General features: G+C 41.4%; 1 protein-coding gene and 2 long non-coding RNA genes across 3 annotated transcripts in view; all 3 read left to right on the forward strand.

The window, feature by feature from the left end:
- Positions 1–23612, forward strand: part of LOC138242765 (zinc finger protein 850-like) — a 409608-nt gene that overhangs the window by 115530 nt on the left and 270466 nt on the right. The window lies entirely within an intron of this gene.
- LOC138242930 (uncharacterized) lies at positions 17247–18399 on the forward strand. Its single transcript, XR_011191807.1, has 3 exons — positions 17247–17340; positions 17637–17708; positions 18322–18399. It is a non-coding gene; the product is annotated as an uncharacterized lncRNA (long non-coding RNA).
- On the forward strand, positions 20099–21473 carry LOC138242922 (uncharacterized). The gene is made up of 3 exons (XR_011191797.1): positions 20099–20165; positions 20311–20382; positions 21392–21473. It is a non-coding gene; the product is annotated as an uncharacterized lncRNA (long non-coding RNA).

Consider the following 23612-nt stretch of genomic DNA (forward strand, 5'->3'; position numbering starts at 1 on the left):
TGTGTGATTCCACACCAGTCCTGGAAATCAGAGTCTCCCACACGTCATTCACAGGCAGTCTTATAAATATACAGTTAAAGAGAGTCTTATGACAGTTACTGTATACAGTTAATTCAATCATCAAATCAGCTCGAGTGGAAATAAAACCAGGAGATGCCCTTGAACTTCCAGGATCAGGAGTCTGATCCTCCAGGCTTCTATTCTGTGGAGATTTGTGTAAAACAAATCTGTAATAATCCCCTGTAATAAGTTTTACACAAATCTCCAGTACTAAAGTACTGAGGGACCCAGACCTCTGTGTATGAGTCTGAGCTGTAAATCTGACTGAGAAGAGAATAAAGTTTTTTTTTTTTTAAATCAAGAGGAGAGAGAGAGATGGACAGATAAGAGCACACACAGTGAGAGAGACAGGAAGGGGAAGAGAGAGGAGAAGGAGCAGGAAGACAGTGCAGGTGTTTAAAACCACATCGTGACCACAGGAGACAGGAAGCTTTTCTCAGCTGCTGAGGAGCTCAGTGCTCATGGCCACTCAGGCTCAGAGGCTCTGGCAGCAGTCAGGTCTGGGAGCTTCTCCTCATACTGACACTGGAGCTCTGAGAGGCAGCCTCCATTCTGACAGGAACAGCCCCTCCTGTTCATCCCTGAGAGACACACAGAAATAACTGTTTGGGGAGAGGACCTGTCACCCTGTATAGCACTGGAGTTCTGAACACTGGACTCCCTGTATGTCTCCCTGTACAGATCAGCCCTCAGCTGCCTCATCACACTGAGACCCACAGCCAGTACAGCCTGGCTCTCTGTGCTGGAAGAGCTCAGAGGAGCACAGACCACAGACTCACTGAAGAGTCTGACCTGCAGCTCCAGTGAAGCTCTGCATTATATCACAGCTTTTAGGCTGTATTAACAAGGACTGATTTTTAAAAGAAATCTTCATATCATTGCTTTTTCAAATTTGAAACTGACTCCTGCTCTTCTGCTTCTGCTGCTGCAGTTAATATGGTGGAGTTGTAACACAAGAGCTCTGCTATATTTAACAGGAGAGTTTAAATACAGCACAACTACTAATACTACTGCTGCCAGTGCTACTACTACTAATAATATTTTACTGCTACTCCAACTGCTACTGCTACCTATAAAAATAAGGAGGAGGAGGAGGTGAGCTGTGTCCTCACTCTGTTCAGTCTGTGGGTATCGGAGTATCTGTTCAGCTCTACTGTGCTGTTAGAGAGTTTTAATCACACAGTCAGCTCCACACAGAGAGAAACTGGGGTCACAGCTGGAGGGCTTGGAACATCTGTGTGGGCTGGAGCTGCACAGGGACAGACTCAGGGTCTGAGGGACTCAACTAGAAGAGTTGCTGTCCATCCACCAGGCACAGTACAAAGGGGACAATCACTGCTGGGCTTTTCTTTCCTTTTCATTTAGATTATTGATCTCTGACCAAAGCCACAGGACAGCCAGTTCTTATTCAGTCCATCTAGGTTCTGTATTCCTGTTCTGACCTGAGTGACCTCACTGCCCTCTTGAGGACAGGCTCTCCTCATACTGTCCTTTACCAGGACCAGAACACACTGCTGTCTAGAGTGACAACAACCTCTCTGTGACTCTTTGTAGGACACTGCCTGACACAGACAGCAAGACACACAGGACCATATTCCTGACACCAGTAACTGAACACTGCATCACACCTGCAATTTTTATTTTGTATTTTATTTAACATAATTTGATACTTATTTAAAATTAAGTAACTTGTCTAAATCTTTAGAAAACATTAGATTTTTTTTATCTGATCCTTTCTGCCCCATTTGCACCTGCAGCCCTGCTGTCTGTATCTGTATCTGTGTTTCCTCCAGTGAGACACAGAGCTGCTCCTGTCTCTCCTCTCCTCAGCACTGCTGGGAGTGTCTTCAGGAGAGGAAACAGTGATGTGGTTCTGATATATATGGAGAAGACTGAAAGGGCCCTGTCTGATTGGCCATCCCGCCTGTGTGAGAGGTTCCTGCTGTCAGTCTGAAAAGGCAGTGCTGTGTGTGATTGGCGGGGTGGGGGGCTGTGTTGTTACTGGGGGTACAGGTTGTGAAGCAACAGCTCAGTTACCCTATGAGCTCAGGGGTGAAGACAGGGGTCTCAGCTGCACTCTGTCCTGATGACAATGGAGAGCTGCCTGTCCATCTTCTCTCTCGCTGTCCTGATGCTGCACAGCTCAGCCAGTAAGTGTCCAGTTTTCTATTGTCCAGACAAACAGATAACTCTATTTAAAATTTAGATGGAAATGTAATATACTTTTAGTAAAATAATTATTTACCGTAAAATTTTGTCTGTTTTTCAAAATAATTATATATTTTTTCTTGGTCTGTGCGTGCGGAAACATAATTAGTTGCTAAGAAAAGTTTTACGTTCAGATCTTTATGTATTATTTTAAATTCAGCTGGGATTTTATTTAAATATTATTAAAATCATAAATCTGAAATGAACAGTATAATTAATTTTATTATGATTGTATAACTCAGGAAAAAAACAATCTAAAATTGCCTAGAAAGGGTGCTTTAAAAAATAAAATTGCATTAATAATTTCATCTCCTGTGTAAAATTAATCATACAGTTATAGTTTTAGATGGAAAAGTAATTTGAAAATGAGTTGAGATATTTTATTGTAAATGAAGCTTTGAGGGATTTTATCTAAAATTGTTCAAAATTACATTTTCTGGTTTTGTAAATTTAGCAAAAAGTTAACAATCTACAATGATTTTATTGATATTAATTTAATATCATGTGATATTTAAAAAACATAATTCATATTTACACTATGTGTGCTGCATGTGCTACACTCATCTCTCCAGTATACGTGTCAGTTTACTCCATATTAACATGTTAGGAATGCAGCACACTGTCAGGCTTGTTAGGATTGTTTTGTTGTTTCTTTGCTGCCAAGTTAATCATCTACAGTAGCCGTTGGACATTCTCATCCTCTTGATAATTTGCAATTTTTGTGTAATAATCTATTAAAAAGTTATTTACAAATCCTAATCTGTTACCATAAGGATACAATTCTTCATATACTAGCAGCAATTTGAGTGATTTGCTGAAACATGCAAAAAATTCTTCATTTACATGAAAACAGAAGTGTGAGCAATGAAGAAAAATGTCTCTATAATAATATAATACCATACAGGATGATTCAGAAATATTTACCCTTGGTTGTTTGTTGTTTTATTGCGCTCAACTCTGTCTCCTCCTAAGCTATTTATACAGACTGGTGTATGAACAAATATTAGTGTTATTAGAGACCAGAGTGTTATTGAGACAGATATTTTATTATTAGATATTGTTAGAAATGGGGATTACAAAACAGGTAAAAATCATCAGAATTTGACCAAGTGGTTTATTCAATCAGTGAAATTATTCATATGATTCAAATCTTGTACATGATTTTCTAACAATATATTTGAGCGGCTGGTATAAATAGAGGCATGTGAACTCTTTGTTCTCTGGCACACCTTTGTTGAGAAGAGCAATAATCATATAAATATATACAAATATTAAAATACAACTGTACTGTCCTAACCTAATAATCTGTCTATTTTGCACACCACATAGGTCCCATCACTAGACTCTGGACCACCACATCATTAAAAGCCAGCTATTATACCAATATCAAATTGACATCAGCAGGGACAATCACCAGTCTTAATCACAGGGTCATGGATTTTAGCCCTATGTTAGGTGTGGTAAATGCTTGAATTAAAAGACAGATCCTTAACCACCTTACACTAATACTAAATAATACATTTAACATGTAACCAGGCCATGATCAAAAAGCAAATATCTCTACTTTCAACATATGAAAAAAGCACCAGGTACTTGGACACAGACAAACCCTGTAAAAATTGTGCCACATTATAACTTGAAACTGCGGGAGCAAAGAGGTTGTTCATTATTGCAACCATAATTAGTATTTTAGCTTCTGTATATTTCTATACTTTACAGTACAGCTTCTTAAAAAAAAATCTTTTGTTTTTTTATTATTACTTTTATTCTATTACAAAATACTATGAAATTGTTGCTCCAATACAAAAGTTCATCAGCAAAGCAGTTTAACTGTGACTTTTCAGGTAGAAATAATGTTTCATGTGCGATCAATAACCACACCAGAAAATATTGGAAAGAAATGGCTTGTCTCACTGTTCACACCAGGCACTCGGACACAGAAATGGCCTGTCACTGTTTTGGTTAATAATGATTCACGCTGGAAACGCAGCACTTTGCAACAAAAGAAACGTATAAAGCTCCATCAGGAGCACAAAACGTGAATGATACTGTTGACTATTGATACTCCTGAATTCTAAACCTGTATTTATTCTGACCTTAAACTTTCAACCTGCATATGAGAAGGTTGGTTATTTGATTTTAAATTTGTTGATTTGTACATTAATGTCCTTGTATGTATCACCAGTGGGAAATGTGGAATTTTTTTATGAATTGCAAATTTTATTGGAAGGCCTTCAGACTGGTATAATAGTGATGGGAGGAGATTTAAATGACACATTTGACAAATCAGACAGGAACAGCATACAATCTAAAATGGTAGAACCCTCTAAGTTACTGAAACATTTTATGTATCTTAATAATGTAAAAGATGTTTGGTAGTTACTGTGTCCAGCTACATTCCCTTTCATATTTTATAATGTGCACAAATCTGTCTAAAATATTTTTTGCATATTAACAATTCACAGGATATTTGGGGGTTACTGTGCTACATACCATGTCATATTTTTAAAATGTGCACAAATCTGTTCCATTTCTTCTATTACTTTTTAAGGAATTTTATGAAATCATGGATTACAAAATCAAGCCAGGAAAAAAATGATGGCAATTAGTAGAAAGAAAGATACACTATATTGAAAATGTAATATGTTTTAAATGATCAAATAGGATCAAATACCTAAGATGTCAGATAAACTCTCATAAAAACCAATTATATAAAGATGATTATATTCCATTCTTAAATAATGTGGGGTAGAATTTTCAGAGAAGGAAGACGTATCAGGAAGAATACATCTTCTTTAGAATAATATTGTTACAAATGGGGGGTTGCAACTGATAAAAATCAGGAACTGACCAAGCAGTTTAGTCAATCAGTAAAACAATAAGTCATAAACCCCCGACTTGTAAATGGTTTCTAATTTTATACCCAAGTGGCTGGTATTAATTAGAGGCATGTGAATTATTTGTTCTCCAGCACAGCTTTGTTGAGAAGAGCAATAGTCCAGGCACACTTGGTTAACACAAATATTTATTACAATGACAACACACAAATTACACTACACATAACAATACATACAACAAACAAGTTACTCTATGTACAGTATTTACAAACAAGGCATTTCAGAAGCCAAATATTCTGGTCACCCAGAAAACCCCAGACTGCTACTAAGCATTAAAATAAAATTGATTAGTATTATCTGGTTCATGTAGACCAGGTTTGCTGTGGCTAGCTACTGGTGTCTTATTAGTAACTGAGGTGTAACAGCAATAATTTAATTAATAAATTAACAGATACAAGACAGTGTCATATAACCACAAGAATTTTAAAATGGAATTTGCTGTTTATGTGCCTACAGGATTTGACTGCTAGTTCACAGCTCAATAATTTAGTTTGTGTTTTTAGATTTTGTCTTAGTTACATAATGACATGGGTTATTATTGTAACATTTTAATAAGAATGTGCATTTTGTTGCTTACATTACAATACAATAAAATATTTTTTGTTTAATAAAGTATAAGCATTTACATATGGGAAATACAAATTAAGTATTTCGTTTTATGATATGATTTCAATTTTGAAATATTTAACAGGCAATCACGTAGAGATTCATAACTACAGGACAACATCACAATCATACAATGAGTATTGGTGTCTGTGTTAAACCTATAATTTATAATTTGATATAATTTAATCAGTCAATCAAGTGTTAAATGTAGATGTTGACAGGTAAAGGCTAGAAATACATTGTTAATATTTGACACAGAGAATATACAACTCACATACTGTATATTTAAGCAAACACGTCAGTCATTACAGCTACCAACCACTGTAGTAACACAGCACTCAGAAACACAGGAACACAGGTCTGAGCCATCTAAAGTCACAGTTATTAAAACAACTGTCCACTACATGACCACAGGTCTTAATAACACAGAAACCCACAGGAAGACATAGGATCAGTGCAGTTCTACAGTCATTGCAGTACCTGTCCACTATAGAGACCACAGCTCTTAGAACTCACAGATGCAATACTCTGATCTGAAGTCATAGGTCTTTAAAACCACTGCCCACTGCAATGAGCCAGAATATCCTATATGTCCCAGAATTGTAGGACAAAATCATAACAGCCTCTGACCACTACATTAACTACAACTCCAAGAAACACATGCACACACGTTTCAGCCCTCTGAAGTCATACAGTAATAAAACTCACTGTCCACAGTAGTGACCACAGCAACTAAAAAAACAGAAATATAGTAATTAAAGCCACTGTCCACTGAAGTACTGACAGGTCCCAAAAACTAGGAACATCGTCATTACAGTTGCTGTCCACTATGGTAAGCACACTATCCAGAAACTGAAACACACAGTCATTGTTCCACTGACTGCTGTAATAACCATAACTTAAAGAGCTGTTTTGCATTAGCTATATCACCCTGTAGGTGACAACTGGAAACCCACTGCTGCTCAGCAGGTGTGAGCCTGTTCAGTATTTGGGGGGTGGTCTAATGGAAAAGCTAAATTTGTGCTGGAAGTGGTATGAGTGGGGCCAGTAGGGGGTGCTCACTCTATTGTCTGTGTGAGTCCTAATGTACCAGTGATGGAGACAATCTACTGTAAAAAAATACTTTTTTTCAGACTAGATGTAAAACCGAGGTCTTGACTCTCTATGGTTATTAAAAATCCCAAGGTGTATCTTGAGAGGTGTTTTCCCTCTTTGTCCTGGCCAAATTTCCCATTGTTTTTTATCAAACACGGTCTCCTTATGATCTCCATCTATAAACTGGCTTCATCACTCTGTTCTCCACCTCACTGATAACTGCTGTGTGGTGAGCGTACTGGCGCACTATTGTTGCCGTTGCATCATCCAGGTGAGACTGCACTCTGCTTGTGGTGGAGGGGATCCCCATTACCTGTAAAGTGCTTTGAGTGAAGTGTCCAGAAAAGTGCTATATAAGAGTAAGAAATTATTATTACTAAAAAATACAAATGCAAGCCCACTGAAGTCATGTTATAATTAAAGACACTCTTCACTTTAGTGACCAAAGCTCCCAGAAGAAAATAAAAATAAAGGAACACAAGTCTCATCCAGCCTTCAGAAGTCAAAAAGTAATTAAAGTCACTGACCACTGTAGTGACCACAGTTCCCAGAAACCCAACAATACAGTCTTTAGTCACAATAGTGACCAAAGCTTACTAAAAAACAAAGAAACACGAGTCTCAGCCTTCTGAGTTCAGAGACATTAAAAGCACTGTCCACTGTAGTGACCAGAAACCCAGTCAGTCTTTACAAACACTGTCCATTGTAGTGACTACAGCACAAGAAATACTAGAGCACAAGGTGAAGCCATCTGGAGTTATATGGTAATTAAAGCCAATGTCCACTGTAGAGACCACAGCTTCCTAAAATACAGGAACACAAGTCCCAGGCCTCTGATATCATGCAGTCATTACTGTCACTGTCTGTTTTCATGATAACAGCTCCTGAATTACAGCTAAATATAGCAATGTTTCCTTGTGTTCATATGTATTATTCAACCTTTCAATGCCTTTCAATGACATTAGCTGAGTAAGTCTTTATTAATCAGTTTGTATTTCTTCCTGGAAACTGTGTTATTAGATACAGTACACAATAAACAATGTGTATTAATAAGTCTTTGTCTCTCCCTCCAGACCCAGACACTGGGTTTAAGTTCAAGTTCACGTTTATTTGTCATTCCAGCCATGAACAAGTATACAGTGGAACAAAATATCATTCCTCCTGGTCCACGGTGCAATACAGGCAGGACAGACAGGGCACTGACATAGACATTGTAGACAAGGATACACATAGTGCAAAGTGCAGATAGTGCAAATTACAAGTCAATACCTAATGCAATATACATGTTGTAACAGAACTAATAAGGTTCTTGATCCCGAGATGAAGTAAAACAGATGAGTTTATTGCATGCAAGGAACAATAAAGCCGAAGTCTTGTTTCCCACAAGAAACAACAAAACCGAAGTATTGTTCAATGTGCCGGTACAAACTTTTAGGTTATATAGTCCTTGCTTGCTGCTTCAGACGTCATTCGATGTTATGGTAAGGGGGGGGTCATGGTATTTGGCCAGTTAAGAGGCCCTGGCCAAATGGTCAGTTTAAGATTATGCCCCCAGGGGGTTCCTTGCTCACATCTGGAATCCTTATCAGTTAACCTGCCATAAACCCCTGTTGCTTAGAAGTCTAATTTTCAGGCAGAACTGACTTAAGTTATTAACCCTTTTAACATCTTGTCTCTTACTTCATACACAACATACTGGGGGGATTTAATCCTGGTTTATTTCTGGAATTGGAGTGGGTGCAAGTAGATTCCAGGGTGTTGAGGAGCCTGACGGCCTGCGGGAAGAAGCTGTTACAGAGTCTGGTGGAGCTAGCCCGTACACTGTGATATATTTTCCCAGATGGTGGGAGGGCAAGAGTTTATGGGAGGGGTGGGTGTCACGAACAGTTCTTTCTGGGCCCTATGCAGACGACACAATCCAGAATAGTGAGGAAACACTGGGGGAAAAGTCATGCAGGAGACGGGTATGGAGACAGGGGGCTGTGTCCTAGGTGTGCAGGTGTCCAGGGGAAGTGAGTCCGAGGCGAACAATCAAAGATGAAGTCCGATCGGGGAATCCAAAACTGAAGCATAAGTCCATGGCCAGGCGATCATCCAGGGAATTAAAACCGGGAACCGGGTCGGGACCGGCAGGGGGAGCAGGAACAGAAAGTTAAAAGCATAAGACACAGCAGGACCCGGGCTCTCACGAAACGGAATTCAATGAAGAGCCGCGAATGTCGTCTGCATCTGGTTTTTAAGGGGGAACTGAAAAGGGGCTGGAGTAATGAACAGGTGCGGGGAATGAGACCAAACAAGGAAGGGTTGGAGCACCCTTAAGAAGAGGAGTAGCAATCGTGACAGTGGGAAGGGTCATCTACTATACTGTTGGCCCTGTGTAAGCAGTGTTTGTGATATGTGACGGAAATGGAAGGGAGGGAGGCTCCAATTATCATTTCTGCAGTTTCCACAATTCAATGCTGGGGTTTGCAGTCTAAAGTGTTGCAATTCCCAAACCAAAACAGTAATACAACTGGTCAAGGGTTATAAGATACCGTCAGTGTGTGTTTTAACCAGTCTGTGACTCTCTCTGCAGGCAGTGCTGATGTGAGGCTGGTGAATGGGGCCAGTCCCTGTGAGGGGACAGTGGAGGTGTATCATGATGGAGAGTGGGGGACAGTAGCTGACTTTGGCTGGGATCTGGATGATGCTACAGTGGTGTGCAGACAGCTGGGCTGTGGATCTGCTGTTTCAGCACCAGGAGGAGCTCACTTTGGACCAGGGTCTGGATCAGTTCTGTTGCACTCAGTCTCCTGCAGCGGGTCAGAGTCTGTGCTGAGGGACTGTCAATCAAGATCAGATGTTAACGAATTCTATATATATGACTATGTCTTTGAAAATATCTATAATGTTGATGCTGGAGTAATCTGTTCAGGTAACTACAACCTATAGTGAATATTACTGCATTATATGATATACAATTGAATAAGAATTTAATAAATTAATCAATAATGCCATAACAATAACATATAATAACAGAAATAATAATCACAAATACGAGAGCTGCGTTCAGCTTATCTTTTATTTTATTTTTCTTTCAGTAATTACTTAATTCAAGATGTCTTCCTCTCTTCCAGAAATTTCTTGACAGTTACAAAATTATCCATATCAGCCTTCAATACAATTGTTTTACTGTTCCATGTGTCTTTCTGAGAACAATGTCGGTAATTTTTTGACAGGTTGTTTGAATTTCACATAGAATTTGCATGGATAAGAACATCAGAGCTGTTACCTCCCTTAGCTAAGAGTCTACCAGAATTATCAAGTCAATTTAATTCCAAGATGACGTCAGTGTGGACAGTTTCAGGACCAAGTGGTACAGGAGACTCTGTCTTGGTCCGTGTGGACAGTTTTATGACCAACTCTCTGAGGGGAATCTGTCCTGGTCAGTGCAAAGAGGTTCGGGATGCTGTCGTGTTTTCTGGTCTGAGATTTTGGGTTTCCAATGAATGAACGGGGATGATAGAGTTACTTTTTCCCAGATTTATCCATACTTAGAGCTTTCCTTATGTATATTAATGACCACAGGATAGTGTCCTAATTCTGTCCTAAATGAATGGCTTTGTGTTGTTGTTGGCAACTATAAAGACTTTTTTTTTAATTCATCTGCAAGAGAAACCCTTCTAGGTGAGCTCATTATGGGCTATGTGTACATGATTTCTTTCATTCCCACTTACACTGTTTCTTTTTTTTTTTAAATTATTTCATCGACACACTATACTCACCACTTCCAAAGCCCTTCTAAATCCCTACAGTGGAGACAGGCTTGGTGTCAGTCATTGGCTAGGAAACCAGTGTGTGGACAGGGAGCCATTGCTACTCTTACTTCACAGAGTCAGAGTCCTCCCGGCTGCACTTCCTGTTCTCTTGTCTTCACCCAGAAAACCAGTGGATCCAGGACTGTGATAATAAGCCCTCCCTTCCTACATCTGAGCTAAGGGATAGCAGCTGTGTCTCCTGCTCTCCTGACTCACAACAACACATACACAACATCTTTGTCACCTTTCCAGGTCAGAGATCACCATGAGGTCAACAACAACAGACTATCAAATCATTTTTGACTCTTGTGACACTTTATATTTTAATTCACTTGATCTCTGGAATGATCAGACAGTAGAGAAGCTGTGAGCAATCTTAAAGCCTTTTTTTGGCAAATATCCTGTGAATTCCTTTATCTTAAATGTTGTGCCCATATTTGTCTTCTCCATGTACTGTCTTTCCATACATAATTCTCCCTCACACAAACTCACTGGCAGCATATCCGCAGTAGCAGGCCACACCTCCTTTCAAACAAACACACACATAACTATCAATTCTTTGCATTTTTTTTTTTACTATTAGAGGTAGAATAATTTATTTTGCCTATTCCAAAAGTGATAGAAGACTATGAATAATTGAATTACAGCTTCTTGCATTGCAGGGCTGCAGTGTCTGAGTCTGTAACTATTGACACTGCAACAGTCTTCTTGGGTTTAAGAGCCAGCAGCTGGAATGCAGCTCAGATAAACTGGAACAGTGACACATCTCTCTTTCTCTTTCTCTATCAAATTCTGCATCATCTCTCTTACTGCTCCCATTCACTTTTCATTTCTCTTCTCCCCCGTTTGATTTCCCTCCTTCTGTAATACTGCTCTCCATCTGGTTTGATTTCCCTCCTTCTGTAATACTGCTCTCCATCTGTATTGCTGCTCCTCTCTCTATTACTGCTTATTGATAGGTCAGACTGGTCAGGGGCAGTGATCTCTGTTATTGTTCTGATATTCCAGCTCATCAAGGGGTCAGACTGGTCAGGGACAGTAATCTCTGTTATTGTTGTGATATTCCAGCTCATCGAGGGGTCAGACTGGTTGGAGGCAGTGATCTGTGCTCTGGGAGAGTGGAAGTGCAGCACGGAGAGACCTGGGGCTCAGTATGTGACTCTGACTTCGACTGGCAGGACGCAGACGTTATGTGTCGAGAGCTCAACTGCGGGGTTCCTATCCAGGTCCTGAAGGGGGCTCATTTCGGGAAGGGGGACATCCATTCCGAGGTGCTCCAGTGCCAAGGCAGCAAAACTCAGATTTTCTTCTGTCCAAAGTCCACAAAGACCCAGGGCTGCACCCCTGAGAATTACGTGGGACTGAAGTGTTTTGTTAAGAACATGATCATGTGTTTCATAGCATAGATTTTAGGAAAGAAACAGACCCCAAGTCCCCACCTCCCACTAGTAATCTGCTCACTGCAGTATAGATACCGGTCATCTTACTCTCCTCTCCAGCAGTCTTTGCTCTTGGGGTGCTCCACTGACCTCAGTGTTTCAGTAGCTACCATGGTTTGGCCATGTTCTCTCATCAAACCAGCCTTCTAATTCACAGTTACTTAAATAATTCAAAGGTCAAGATATCAGAGAGAGTGGTCTGCTTGTTTTTGTGTTTCTTTTTTGTTTGAATTCACAAATGCAAGAAGGTCATCATTCTGATGAGAAAGACAAAAGCAGTCACAATGGATTTGAATGTGAATTTGAGGGTTATTATAATAAGTTGCAGCAAGGTTGTGTCACTGTCTCTACTCTCTCCCCTGTCCGGTGTGCAGGATACACAGGGGTCAGGCTGGTGAATGGCTCAGACTCCTGCTCTGGCCGAGTGGAGTTACAGTGGCTCTTCGGGGACTGGGGGACAGTGTGTGACCAATACTGGGACCTGAGAGATGCCAGTGTTCTCTGCCAGCAGCTGGGCTGTGGGGAGGCTGTAGCAGCACCTGGACAGGCCTGGTTTGGACAGGGCAGTGGACCAGTAAGGGCTGATGTGTTTGAGTGCCGGGGCAATGAGAGCCATCTCTCACACTGCGCTGTCTCTTCATGGGGGAGAGCAGGGTGCTCTCATGGACAGGACGCAGGAGTCATCTGCTCTGGTGAGAATTGTTTGTTTAAAACAGTGACACCCCCTCTGTTTACACACAGCAGCACACTGTTTTCATGATTTACTCAAGAACTGCTCTGTTACACATGAGGGACAGAGGTGCATTAATGTTTCTCAAATCATTTATGTGTGTTTTAAACATTAAATTCAAATATTATCTGAATATTATTTAAAAATATATTACTATTTATTTTTTTCAGATTGCTATACAAATATTGTGAGCAGTAAAAATCAGTTTTATATTAGTAGGAAGATGGTCCTAAAAAAGGAAACTGGACCTCAGTATCCTGTAATTAACATCTGACTTGTTTAATTAGTTTAATTAATAGAGCCCAATTAAACAGGAGGCTGAAGATAAAGTGAGACTCGGAAAACTCAAGTTTTACAGACATTCTTTCTCAGATCCAAACACATTTTACACACTACTGGTGAAACATCACTCCTGTGGACAGAAATGAGCTCCTTGCTTCTCTTTTACAACCTCAGATATGACCAGAGATTCTCATGGGGCAGGTAAAGAGAGATTGAGGACTGTCTTAATCACATCAGTGCTGTTTTAATTGTAGTTTCATTTCTGGTGTTAAATTGCTCCTCTCACACATGGTTCGCAGTCTGATTTCTCTCCCTCTGTTTGTTTCCCAGGTTTCCTATCTTCAGCTGTATCCTCTTCCAAAACACCAGGTATGAATTAGCCCCTGTTCTGAATCTCCAGGGCTCTCAGTGTGTTGATGTCTCTGTTGCTCAGTGGAATCCCAGATCAGTCTGTGAGGCAACAGCTGTGTGTGTGCAGTATTTTCTGTGTGTCACAAACACACTCGGGTCTTTGGGATCTACAGCAAACACATCTATCTGAATACTGCAATTTGTCACTGGTGGAGCTATTGTCTCTGTGCGTAACAGTGGGTCAGAAAAGTGACTTATCTGGTATACTGCTTATGAACAATCTGTTACAATAAGTGTATATATTAAATTAATCTTAAGCCAAGAAACACTGTACTTGAACTGTATCTGCTGTGCCTAGTGGGCTGAGCTAATCTTCAACTTGTAACAGCAGGTTATGGTAATCTCTTAGAACTGCACTGGCCTCTGATTCCTGATCTCTGAATCTCTGCTCCTAGACCAGCTGTCCCTCAGGCTTGTTGGAGAAGGAAGTGACTGTGCTGGGAGGCTGGAGGTTTATCACAGTGGCTCCTGGGGGACAGTCTGCGATGACTCCTGGGACCTGGCAGACTCTCAGGTGGTGTGCAGGCAGCTCCAGTGTGGGACGGCCCTTAGTGCCCCAGTGCCAGACTCCTTCAGCCAGGGAACTGGACCCATCTGGCTGGACGAGGTGGGCTGTCTGGGAAACGAGTCGTCTCTGTGGGAGTGTCACTCAGCATGGTGGGGACAACATGACTGTGGACACAAAGAGGATGTGAGAATTCTGTGTTCAGGTAAGAAAGATAATTAAAATTAAAATATCCAGATTCTTTAATCCCAGATTGTGGATATGGCTTGCATCTAGAGTGCCTAGATGTGTTTGACTTGAGTTTCAGTCCTTAAGTGAAATCTCAGAACTAATCTGCAAGCTATAAACTCCTCACATCAATGTGAGCTGTTGTCTGTTGCCTGACAGGGTGTGGTTGTCGTGGCCATTGTCTTTCATGACTTTCTGCCTCAATATTTTCATCTCAATTTGATCCAAAAGTGTCTTCAAGCCAGATGCTGGAGAATCACTTGGTGTCAATTTTCAACCCAAGCTGCATGTTCTCCTCTCACAGTGCTATTTCAGTCACTCTGAGTGCTGCTGAAGAGCAACCAAGCTGATCAGAATTTTGCTGATGCTCTGTATCAGACCTCAATCCTCTAAATGGATTTTATTTATTAGTAACCCAGTAGAACATTTCAACAGTCTTCATCTTCATCTTCATAAGTTTTTAATGCTATTTCTCATCTCAATGCAATCCACTGTTCCATCTGTTTCTTACCAGTTCAGAATGAAACATTGGGCTTGCTCTTATCAGGGCCTCTTTCCCCGTTATGTTGGCAGATCACACTCTACTGAGACTGTCTTCAGGCTGTTCAGGACAGGCAGAGGTTTACTACAATGGCACATGGGGCAGCGTCTGTCAGAACAGAATGTCTGACTACACAGCTGCAGTGATCTGTAAACAGCTGGGCTGTGGAGACAAGGGCACCGTCAGAGAGACAAACTCTAGGCTGAGCCCTGATCCCAAATGGCTGGACTCTGTCTCCTGTCGCAAACACGACTCCACCCTGTGGCAGTGTCCCTCCTCCCCCTGGGGTCAGAATGAGTGCACAGACCGGGAAGTGGCTGAGATCACCTGCTCAGGTACAGAGGAAAGACTGTTCCTGTTTTCCTGTTGAGCAGCTTTGCAAATTAATGTGTTGCAATATTTAGAACTGACAAGAAATTTCAACAGAATTCTTATCAATTCATACCCAAATAAGTATAAAATAAAATAAATGTTATTGCTGTTCTTCACTATTTTCTGTGAGTTTGATTTTGTATGTGATCATTAATCTTTGAAGGTCCTCGAAAAGAAGCTGACAGAAGCACTCCAGCCCCTCAGGTAGAGCAGCCTCAGCTGTACTGCCCAGGTGAGTTCAGTGTGTAAAACAGTCAGAGACACTGCAGCCCTGAGCTGAGGAAGAGTAACCATACAGCTCTCTTCAATACCTCACTAATCTCTACTCACATCTTTCAATAACTTCACTGCTCTCTTCTACAACGGAATAGTCAGTCAACGAGCTTAGGACAATGTTTTCTTTCAGACTCACTCAGCAACAACAACATTCTCTTTTACAGTGTTCAGTAAACTCACTGATCTCTTCTACAGTCACTGAGCTGAGGATAATCAGTAACCTCTCTGCTCTCTCAGTCCCGCTGTCTCTGCGCCTGGTTGGAGGCAATAACTGTTCTGGACGGCTGGAGCTGCGTTATGAGGGCTCCTGGGGGACAGTCTGTGACGACTCCTGGGACCTGCAGGATGCTCAGGTGGTCTGCAGACAGCTGGGCTGTGGGGACGCAGTGATAGCAGAAAAAGAGGCCTTATTCGGACCAGGGAGTGGCGCCATCTGGCTGGACGAGGTGAACTGCACAGGCAGTGAGCTTCACCTGTGGGACTGCTGTCACTCTGGACTGAATCAGAGTGACTGTCGACACAAGGAGGATGCAGGGGTTACCTGTACAGGTGAGGAGAGTCTTAGTACTGTAGATGAACAAGGTAGCAGATTGGTGGAGAAGATAGACTGTTGTTACCCATATTCTATCACTGTTTAAAATCTAACTGAACCAACTAAAATCATCAGTAATAAATATGGGATGTTGCGTAGCACTGTGTGTGTGAACAAAACTAGTCTTCAATTAAGAACCTGATATCTTTCATCTCTGCAATCCAGCATTTTACCTCAAATGTAAAAAAGAAACAAATGTATTTTTATATTAACTCCACTGTGGATTCAACTTGCAGTAAAACCGAAGGCAAAATAATGACAGTTCTCGTATCTCTTCTACAGGTTTGTCAGAGACAACAGCAAGTCCAACAACAGGTGAACAGAAATCCCCCTTGTCATTGATAACTCCTTTCTTTCTGTCTCTTTAAATTCCCACTGTAGCTGTAGTGTCTCCTCTCCCCCCTCATTATGAATCAGTGTCTCCTTAGCTTCCTGCTGTAGCTGCAGTATCTCCTCTCCTCCCTCAGTGATTTTCTGACAGTCTTGATGTAAAAGTAAAGGATGTGAGATCCTTTACTTTTATATGTTCAGATGGGTTAACCCTGAGATCCTAACACCTCCTGATGGGAAACTCAGGGAATTTCATGTGTCAAAGCCTGTATGAGCCCAACAGCATAACTCCTCATCCCTGTTCATTTCCTGTCTCCTTCTCCCTCAGGCAGCACCAAGACAACACCCCAGACACAGCCGCTGGGAGGCCTGTCTGTCTCACCCCTGGCCCTCCTGCTGCTGGGGGCTCTGCTCTTCGTGGTGCTGGCCCTGTTAGTGGGGCAGCTGATCCAGAACAGGAATCTGAGGAAAGGTAGAGAGGGAACTCACCGTCCACATACTGACCTCTAGTGGCCATTACTGTCACATAGAACTGATCTATATTGAACAGAAACAAAAAACATCTCTAAATTATCACTTATGTTATGTTATGTTATGTTATGTTATGTTATGTTATGTTATGTTATGTTATGTTATCACTTATGTTCTGTCCAATTTAATGTGGATGTTGGATGTGAACTAGTTTAATAGAGTTAGAGAAAAACTGTTTAAATGTACAAAAGAGTGTAAATAATTAAAAATGGACATCTGAAGAAATTTGCAGATGTTTAGAATTACAGTATTTATATGCAGAAATGTCCAAAAATGTTTAGCAGTGAATTGATTTGCTTGTACTCCTCTCCCTTCGTGTTAACCCTGAGTGTCTGTTTCAGCCCTATCTGAGGGAGCACTAGCCCCCTATCATGATGCCGTCTATGAGGAAATAGAGTACAAACTGGCCAGAGAAGGAACCTCCAGCACCCCCAGGAGAGGTGAGTAGAGAGAGTGTTCAGGTGTGTTTAGTGTCCACCCTCTGAGGAAAATCTGAGGACTTAAAAATTGTAGAAAATCTCACTCAACTGATTTCAGATAGTAGTTTTTTTTTTCTCAAGAGGTGCATCAGAGCGGAGTTATGAAAACCAGCACAACACTGTCCCTGATCTGCCTTATAAACACAAGCCCTGTGTTACTGTTCAGACCCTGGCTTCTCCCAGTGGGAACAGTCAGTAGAACACGGTGAGGCTGCTGCCTGACTGCAGGTAATACTGATCTGTCCTCCTGTTCACAGGGAGATTCCTCTCTGACGAGCTGCCCTCTGGATACGATGATGTGGAGGACAGTGAGGGAGAACTAGTACCAGGTGAGGGGAGATGGAGTCAAGGGCTCAGTGTGGGAGTGGGGGATCTTCAGTCCAGTACTCACTCTCACCTCAAACCAGGATGACATTTAGAGAACTCGAGTAGAAAATCCTGGATCATACAAATATGACCACATGCGTTTGTGATACCTTATAAACCCTGCTCTTCAGTGCTGCCTCTTACTAGCCTGATCTCAACAGATCACAGAGGCTGTGCAAAACTAGACTTGATCAGTAATTTGGATGGGAGACCTTTAAGGAAATGTCAGGAAGCTGGCCTAATTGGTGTTGATTGAGCAGGAGATTTTGCCTCAGGTCCAGAATTCAGTACAAGTTTCCCAGTGTGATGACTGGGGAACAGTATGCTGTAGAAACTCTTTCTAATTAAATGTTAAATCATTGACCCTAGAGTCATGACTTAATTATACACCACAAAGCATTAGAAATTGGACTTCACAATAACCAAATAGAAAATATGTTTTACTTTACTTTCTGTTTCACACGGACAGTACACACAAACATCAAAGTGTTATGAAATACTAAAGTTATTGTAGCTATGTGGTGAAATCACTCAGAGTCCTGAAGTGTAAATTCTCTGTTTCTTTTTGTGGTTCAGAAGAGTCGATACCCTCTCTGAAAGAAGAGATCCCAGAGTACTATGATGATGCTGTAACTGTACCTCAGAGCCCTGATGCCTTGTCAGGTGGGTTATTTCAGTTCAGTCACATGGGGAAACCCTGCACCAATCCCAATGAGACTCACTCTCTCTATTCTCTCCTTGATCTCAGCCTCTCATTACTGAATCTGTGTTATTCTGCACCAGTCACATGAATCTGACTCATATTCATATTCAGTCTGCTTTATTGTGCTATCCGGTTCCCCTTCCTATATCTCAAAGTGTGCACGGCACTACTTTCTCTTTCAAATACAGCCATCATTGTTCAAATCATGTTCAAATCTAGTAGTTCAGGTGGGGAGCTGCGTCAGCATGTGTAGGCTGCAAAGGAACAAGTAATAGGTTTATTCCATGCGAAAAAAATGAAGAAAACACAACGTTTCGGCCATGGACCCTTCTTCAGGTGTGAGAAAGAGAAAGCAGTAGGCAAAGGTAATGTAGCGGGAGAACAAAGGCTGGAAGAGAGGAGGAGTGAGAGGCTGGAGCAGGGTAGAGAAAGAGAGGCCAATCAAGAGGTGTGAAGTCAGAATAGGTATAGAGAGGTGTGAAATGACACTTCCAATGAATGGAGAAAATTTTGAAGAAAAGTAGTCTGTTGTTAAGAGAAGGGGAAAGGTATGATCCTAGCTGCAGGATTATTTTGGTTTCAGTAGTCTTTCTGATGTATGAGTTTGGAAAACTGTCTTTGAGAACACAGACGGAGAGATTAGAGTGGTCGTGGCCATCAGAGGTGAAATGAGAAACAATGGGCTTGGAGAGATCTTTAATCTTCACAGCCCTGACATGTACTCTGAAGCAGTCTCCGAGTCTCCTTCCTGTTTCTCCAATGTAGATGGCTGGGCATTTACTGCAAGAGATACAGTAAAAAAGGTTGCTGGAGGTACAAGATGCCATCTGGGTGAACTGGAATTGTCTTGAGGGGCCTTGAATGAGTGTGGTGTTGGATTTTTACTTGCAGGTGATACAGCAAGGTCTGTTGCAAGGGAAAGGGCCTGGTGTGGATGGTTGCTGAGGGCAGTCAAGGGAGCTGTGAACAAGAAGGTGATGCAGATTAGGTGGTTGGTGATATGAGATGATGGGGCGATCAGAAAAAAGGCCCCAATGGAGGGATCAGATGTCCAAATCAAGGCATAGTTTTAAATATATTACAGAAGTGAATAGGAGTGGAAATCAGGTTTCCTGATCTCCTGTATTTCAAGTGTGGTGTTTTAGTTCTAACATGATGTTTAGTTCCTTAGTGTGTTCTGATGTGCTGCTGCGTGTCAGTGAAGCTGTGCTCTGTGTGCTTCAGGAGAGCTGATATCCTTTGTGAAAGAAGAGGCCCCTGAGTACTATGATGATGCTGTAACTGTACCTCAGAGCCCAGATGCCTTGTCAGGTTGGTTATTTCAGTCCAATCACATGGGGAAACTCTGCACCAATCCCACAGAGTCTGAATCTCTCTCCTCTCTCTGTGCACTACACAGCTCATCACACTAAATCTGGATTAATCTCTGGGTTATTCTGCTGCCCATGTCCAGCTCCTCTTTAGATGTTTCACAAGGGTTCACAGCATTGCTCTCTTTGTCCTTATTCAGGTGGCCCTGATGTTATTCACCATCTCAATAAAAATCTGAAATTAGTTTGAAATGTATTATAGAGTTAGGTTGCCAGATCTCTTTCATTTTAAATCTGATGTGTGACAGTGTGTGGTTCAGGAGAGCAGATGTCCTCTGTGAAAGAAGAGGCTCCAGAGTACTATGATGATGTCATCACTGTGCCCCAGAGTCCAGACACCGTGTCAGGTGAGTTATTATAAATAAGACTCAGGAGAACCCCCTGTACCAGCCTACACATGCCTTCATATTAATACAATTAAACACTAGCTCAAATACAGATAAAAGGGGTCTTAGGGTGACAGTCATTACAAACCTGCTCTTCTGTTCACAGGGAGACTCCTCTCTGATGAGACACCCTCTGGATACAGTGATGTGGGGGACAGTGAGGGAGACCCCACTTCAGGTAAAGGGGGCTTCAGCCAGGGGGCTCAGTGTGGGTGAGATAGTTCATGGGAAGATAATCCACAGTAATCAATTTGGGTGCCACTCTCATCCAAGAGGGCACCAGGCCTTAACAGTGGCTCAATTTAATCTAAGATCAGAGTCTTAGTGCAACCCAACCGAATCATAAGTTTGACATGGATCAGCTACTTATCTGATCTAACAGAGCGAAGTCTGCGTAGAACAAGGCTCCAGATTCTCCAAGAGCAGCAACTGTGCTCTCTGTGCTTTCTGACAGCGGAGACAATAACTAAGTGTCGCTGATGTTGGAAGGGACTAACCGTGGAATGGCAGGAGAGCAGAAAAGACACATATTCATAACGGCAGAACAGGGGTTAGCACGGGCTCAGAAGTTCAGGAGTCATATAGAAACTAATGCCCTCAGGCAGTGGACATGGGGCGACGTGGTGATAGGCGGGTCTCGGGACATCTGAACATCAATGCTGAGCGAAGGTGAATGAGTGACCCAGAAATATATAGCACCAGAGAGAGAGACACTTGAAGGACAGCAAAGCACAGGAAACTAGGGACAGGACAGATTAGGAGTGCTACAGAGGCTGCAGAGGGCATGACACAAAGTTTAGAATAGCTGTCATAGGTTTTCCACATCGTGGTTTTTAAAACATTGGTACTTTGTTAATATAAGTAAAATCTGCATTGATCACAAATTATTCCTAAAAAATACAATGTCATTTGATTTAATTTGAAAAATGTCATATTGAAGGCTTTGGACTTCAACATAATTTAAATACCTAACATCTGAGAAATCTTACTTGTTAAGGCTTGTCTTAATTATAACATTGTTTTTTGTATTATTTGTATTTACAGTTACATTGTTTTAAAGGCACACATATACAATTTAAAAAATACATACCATATTTATATTATACATATTAAAATTTCAGCTCAGAGAGTTGTTCCTGTCCATGTCCTGCACACTGCCTTTCTCTGAGTCTGTGTCTCTCTGTCAGGTGTCCCCCACACTGGCCCTGGAGTGGACTGGGTCCTGCCCACACTGCCCTCTAAGGAAGGAGTTTCTGCCCCCGACAGGACTGACTACAATGATGTTGGGGACGAGTCTCAGGGACAGGATGGGCACTGTGAGACGGACAGGGCTGTCTGGGAGAAGGTCCTCTTGCAGGTCTAGACACAGAAGAGCTTCACTAATAGTCTCATGCAGTCTTAGAGCTGCTCTGGGCACTGAGACTGTCTGAGACTGTCTGCGACCTGAGTCCACTTCACTCCACTGTATCCACAATGACACTCTCTGTGACCTGAGTCCACCTCACTCCACTGTTTCCACACTGACACTGTCTGTCACCTGAATCCACTTCACTCCACTGTTTCCACACTGACACTGTGACCTGAGTCCACTTCACTCCACTGTTTCCATATTGTCTTCAGTGTCTGTATCTACAGGACCTGTCATGCCCTCTGCACCCAGAGGGCACTCTTACTCTGTCCTGTCCCTAGTTTTCTGTGCTTTGCTGTCCTTCCGGTGTCTCTCTCTCTGGGGCTATATATTTCCGGGTCACTCATTCCTCTTCCCTCAGCATTGACGTTCGGATGTCCTGAGACCCGCCTAGCACCAGGTTGCCCCACGTCTGCTGCCTGAGGGCAAAGGTTTCTATTCAACTCCCGAACTGCTGAGCCCGGGGCGAATCCCCCAATTCGCTGCTACATATAGGGTCTTTTTTCGCTCTCCTGCCATTCCACGGTTCATCCCTTCCGCCGTCCGTGACAATTAGTAGTATTTGTGTTAGTGTTAGTTATCGTGCATCTGTAGATAAGTGTGTACGTGGTGTCTGTGCGTGTGTGGAGTGTGTGTCTATGAGTGTGTGGGGTGTGTGTCTGTGAGTTTGTTATGTATGTTGCTGTGTGAGCATGTGGATTCTCTGAGTATGTTTCTGTGAATGCATGGCTGTGAATGTGTGTTGTGTCTGTCAGTGTGTAGTCGTATACTGTATTTGTCGCTCTCCTGCCACTTCACAGTTTGTCCCTTTCAACATCCGTGAAAGGATCTGCAGCTTGTGTTTTACAAAAGAGAACATCCCATTTGTGCCTTTTTTCTTTTTTTATTCTTTCTCCTTTTTTAAATAATTTGATGTATCAAAAATTAGAAATAAAAGCATTTATTAATATACAATTCTGAATGTACCACTTTTGATGGTAACATTTTTTACAAATTTGATTAAAACTTTGTTTTGCAATAAACTTTTTAAAACTATTTTTATCTGTGTGTAATTTCAAATGTATGATATTAAAAGTATCAATAAAAAATTAAGGAGCCCTTGGACACTCACAATGATAATATCAACCCCAGAGGAAAAGGAAATTTAAATGCTTATTAACTTATTTGTATAAAAAAGGACAAAAACACTGTTGTCAAAACCAGACACAACATGAGACAACCTGGCATAAATTTCAACTGCTTGTTGAAAAATATAGCATCCCAAAATTTAAAACTACAGATTTGTTTAACTACAGATAACTACAGACATCTACACAAGCATTTGTATTCAAGTGACAGAAACATAGGAAAGATAAAAGTTTGCTCAAAACAATGCACACTTTGACAAGTGTGACAAACTGACATTACAAAATTGATGATCATGAAAGAACAGGCCTTTTAATAGGCTGGGCAAACGATTTTTAATTTTTTAAAAAAGAAATAAAAAATGAGATATAATAATGTGTTCCTGCTTAACGTAGACATTGCACGACTTTAAAACCTATAAAAACAGGTGTCGAGAGTTAAAAAAAACTTTTTATGCGCGAAAAATGGGTGATTTTTCTTCCTCGTGATCAGCTCAGAATCTTTGTTTACGGCGTAAAGTTTTAACTTCTTAATTAAACGTTTAAAATACACGATTTTCATAAAGACAACACACGCTTCGAAGAGAAAAAAATCCCATTCTTTTCTCTTCCTGTTGTGTGAAACTGATCAGCAGGTCTTTTTTTCCCAATCAGAGGCTCTGAAAATAGTGTACCGCCCACTGTGCTCCGTCAGAGAGAGAGGGAGGAGGCGCGGAGCTCAGCAGTACAGAACGAATGTTCTGCTGCCTGGAGTGCTTAAGGCAGCAATAATTTTAAAAACTATAACTTAGATTTTAAAATTAATCAAGCAATATGAAGCATCTCTTTTTACTTTTAAGTTCCTTAATAATCATTAAGCACAGCTTTCTCACCACT

Source organism: Lepisosteus oculatus, chromosome 14, assembly GCF_040954835.1.
Source record: "Lepisosteus oculatus isolate fLepOcu1 chromosome 14, fLepOcu1.hap2, whole genome shotgun sequence".
Classification (NCBI taxonomy): domain Eukaryota; kingdom Metazoa; phylum Chordata; class Actinopteri; order Semionotiformes; family Lepisosteidae; genus Lepisosteus; species Lepisosteus oculatus.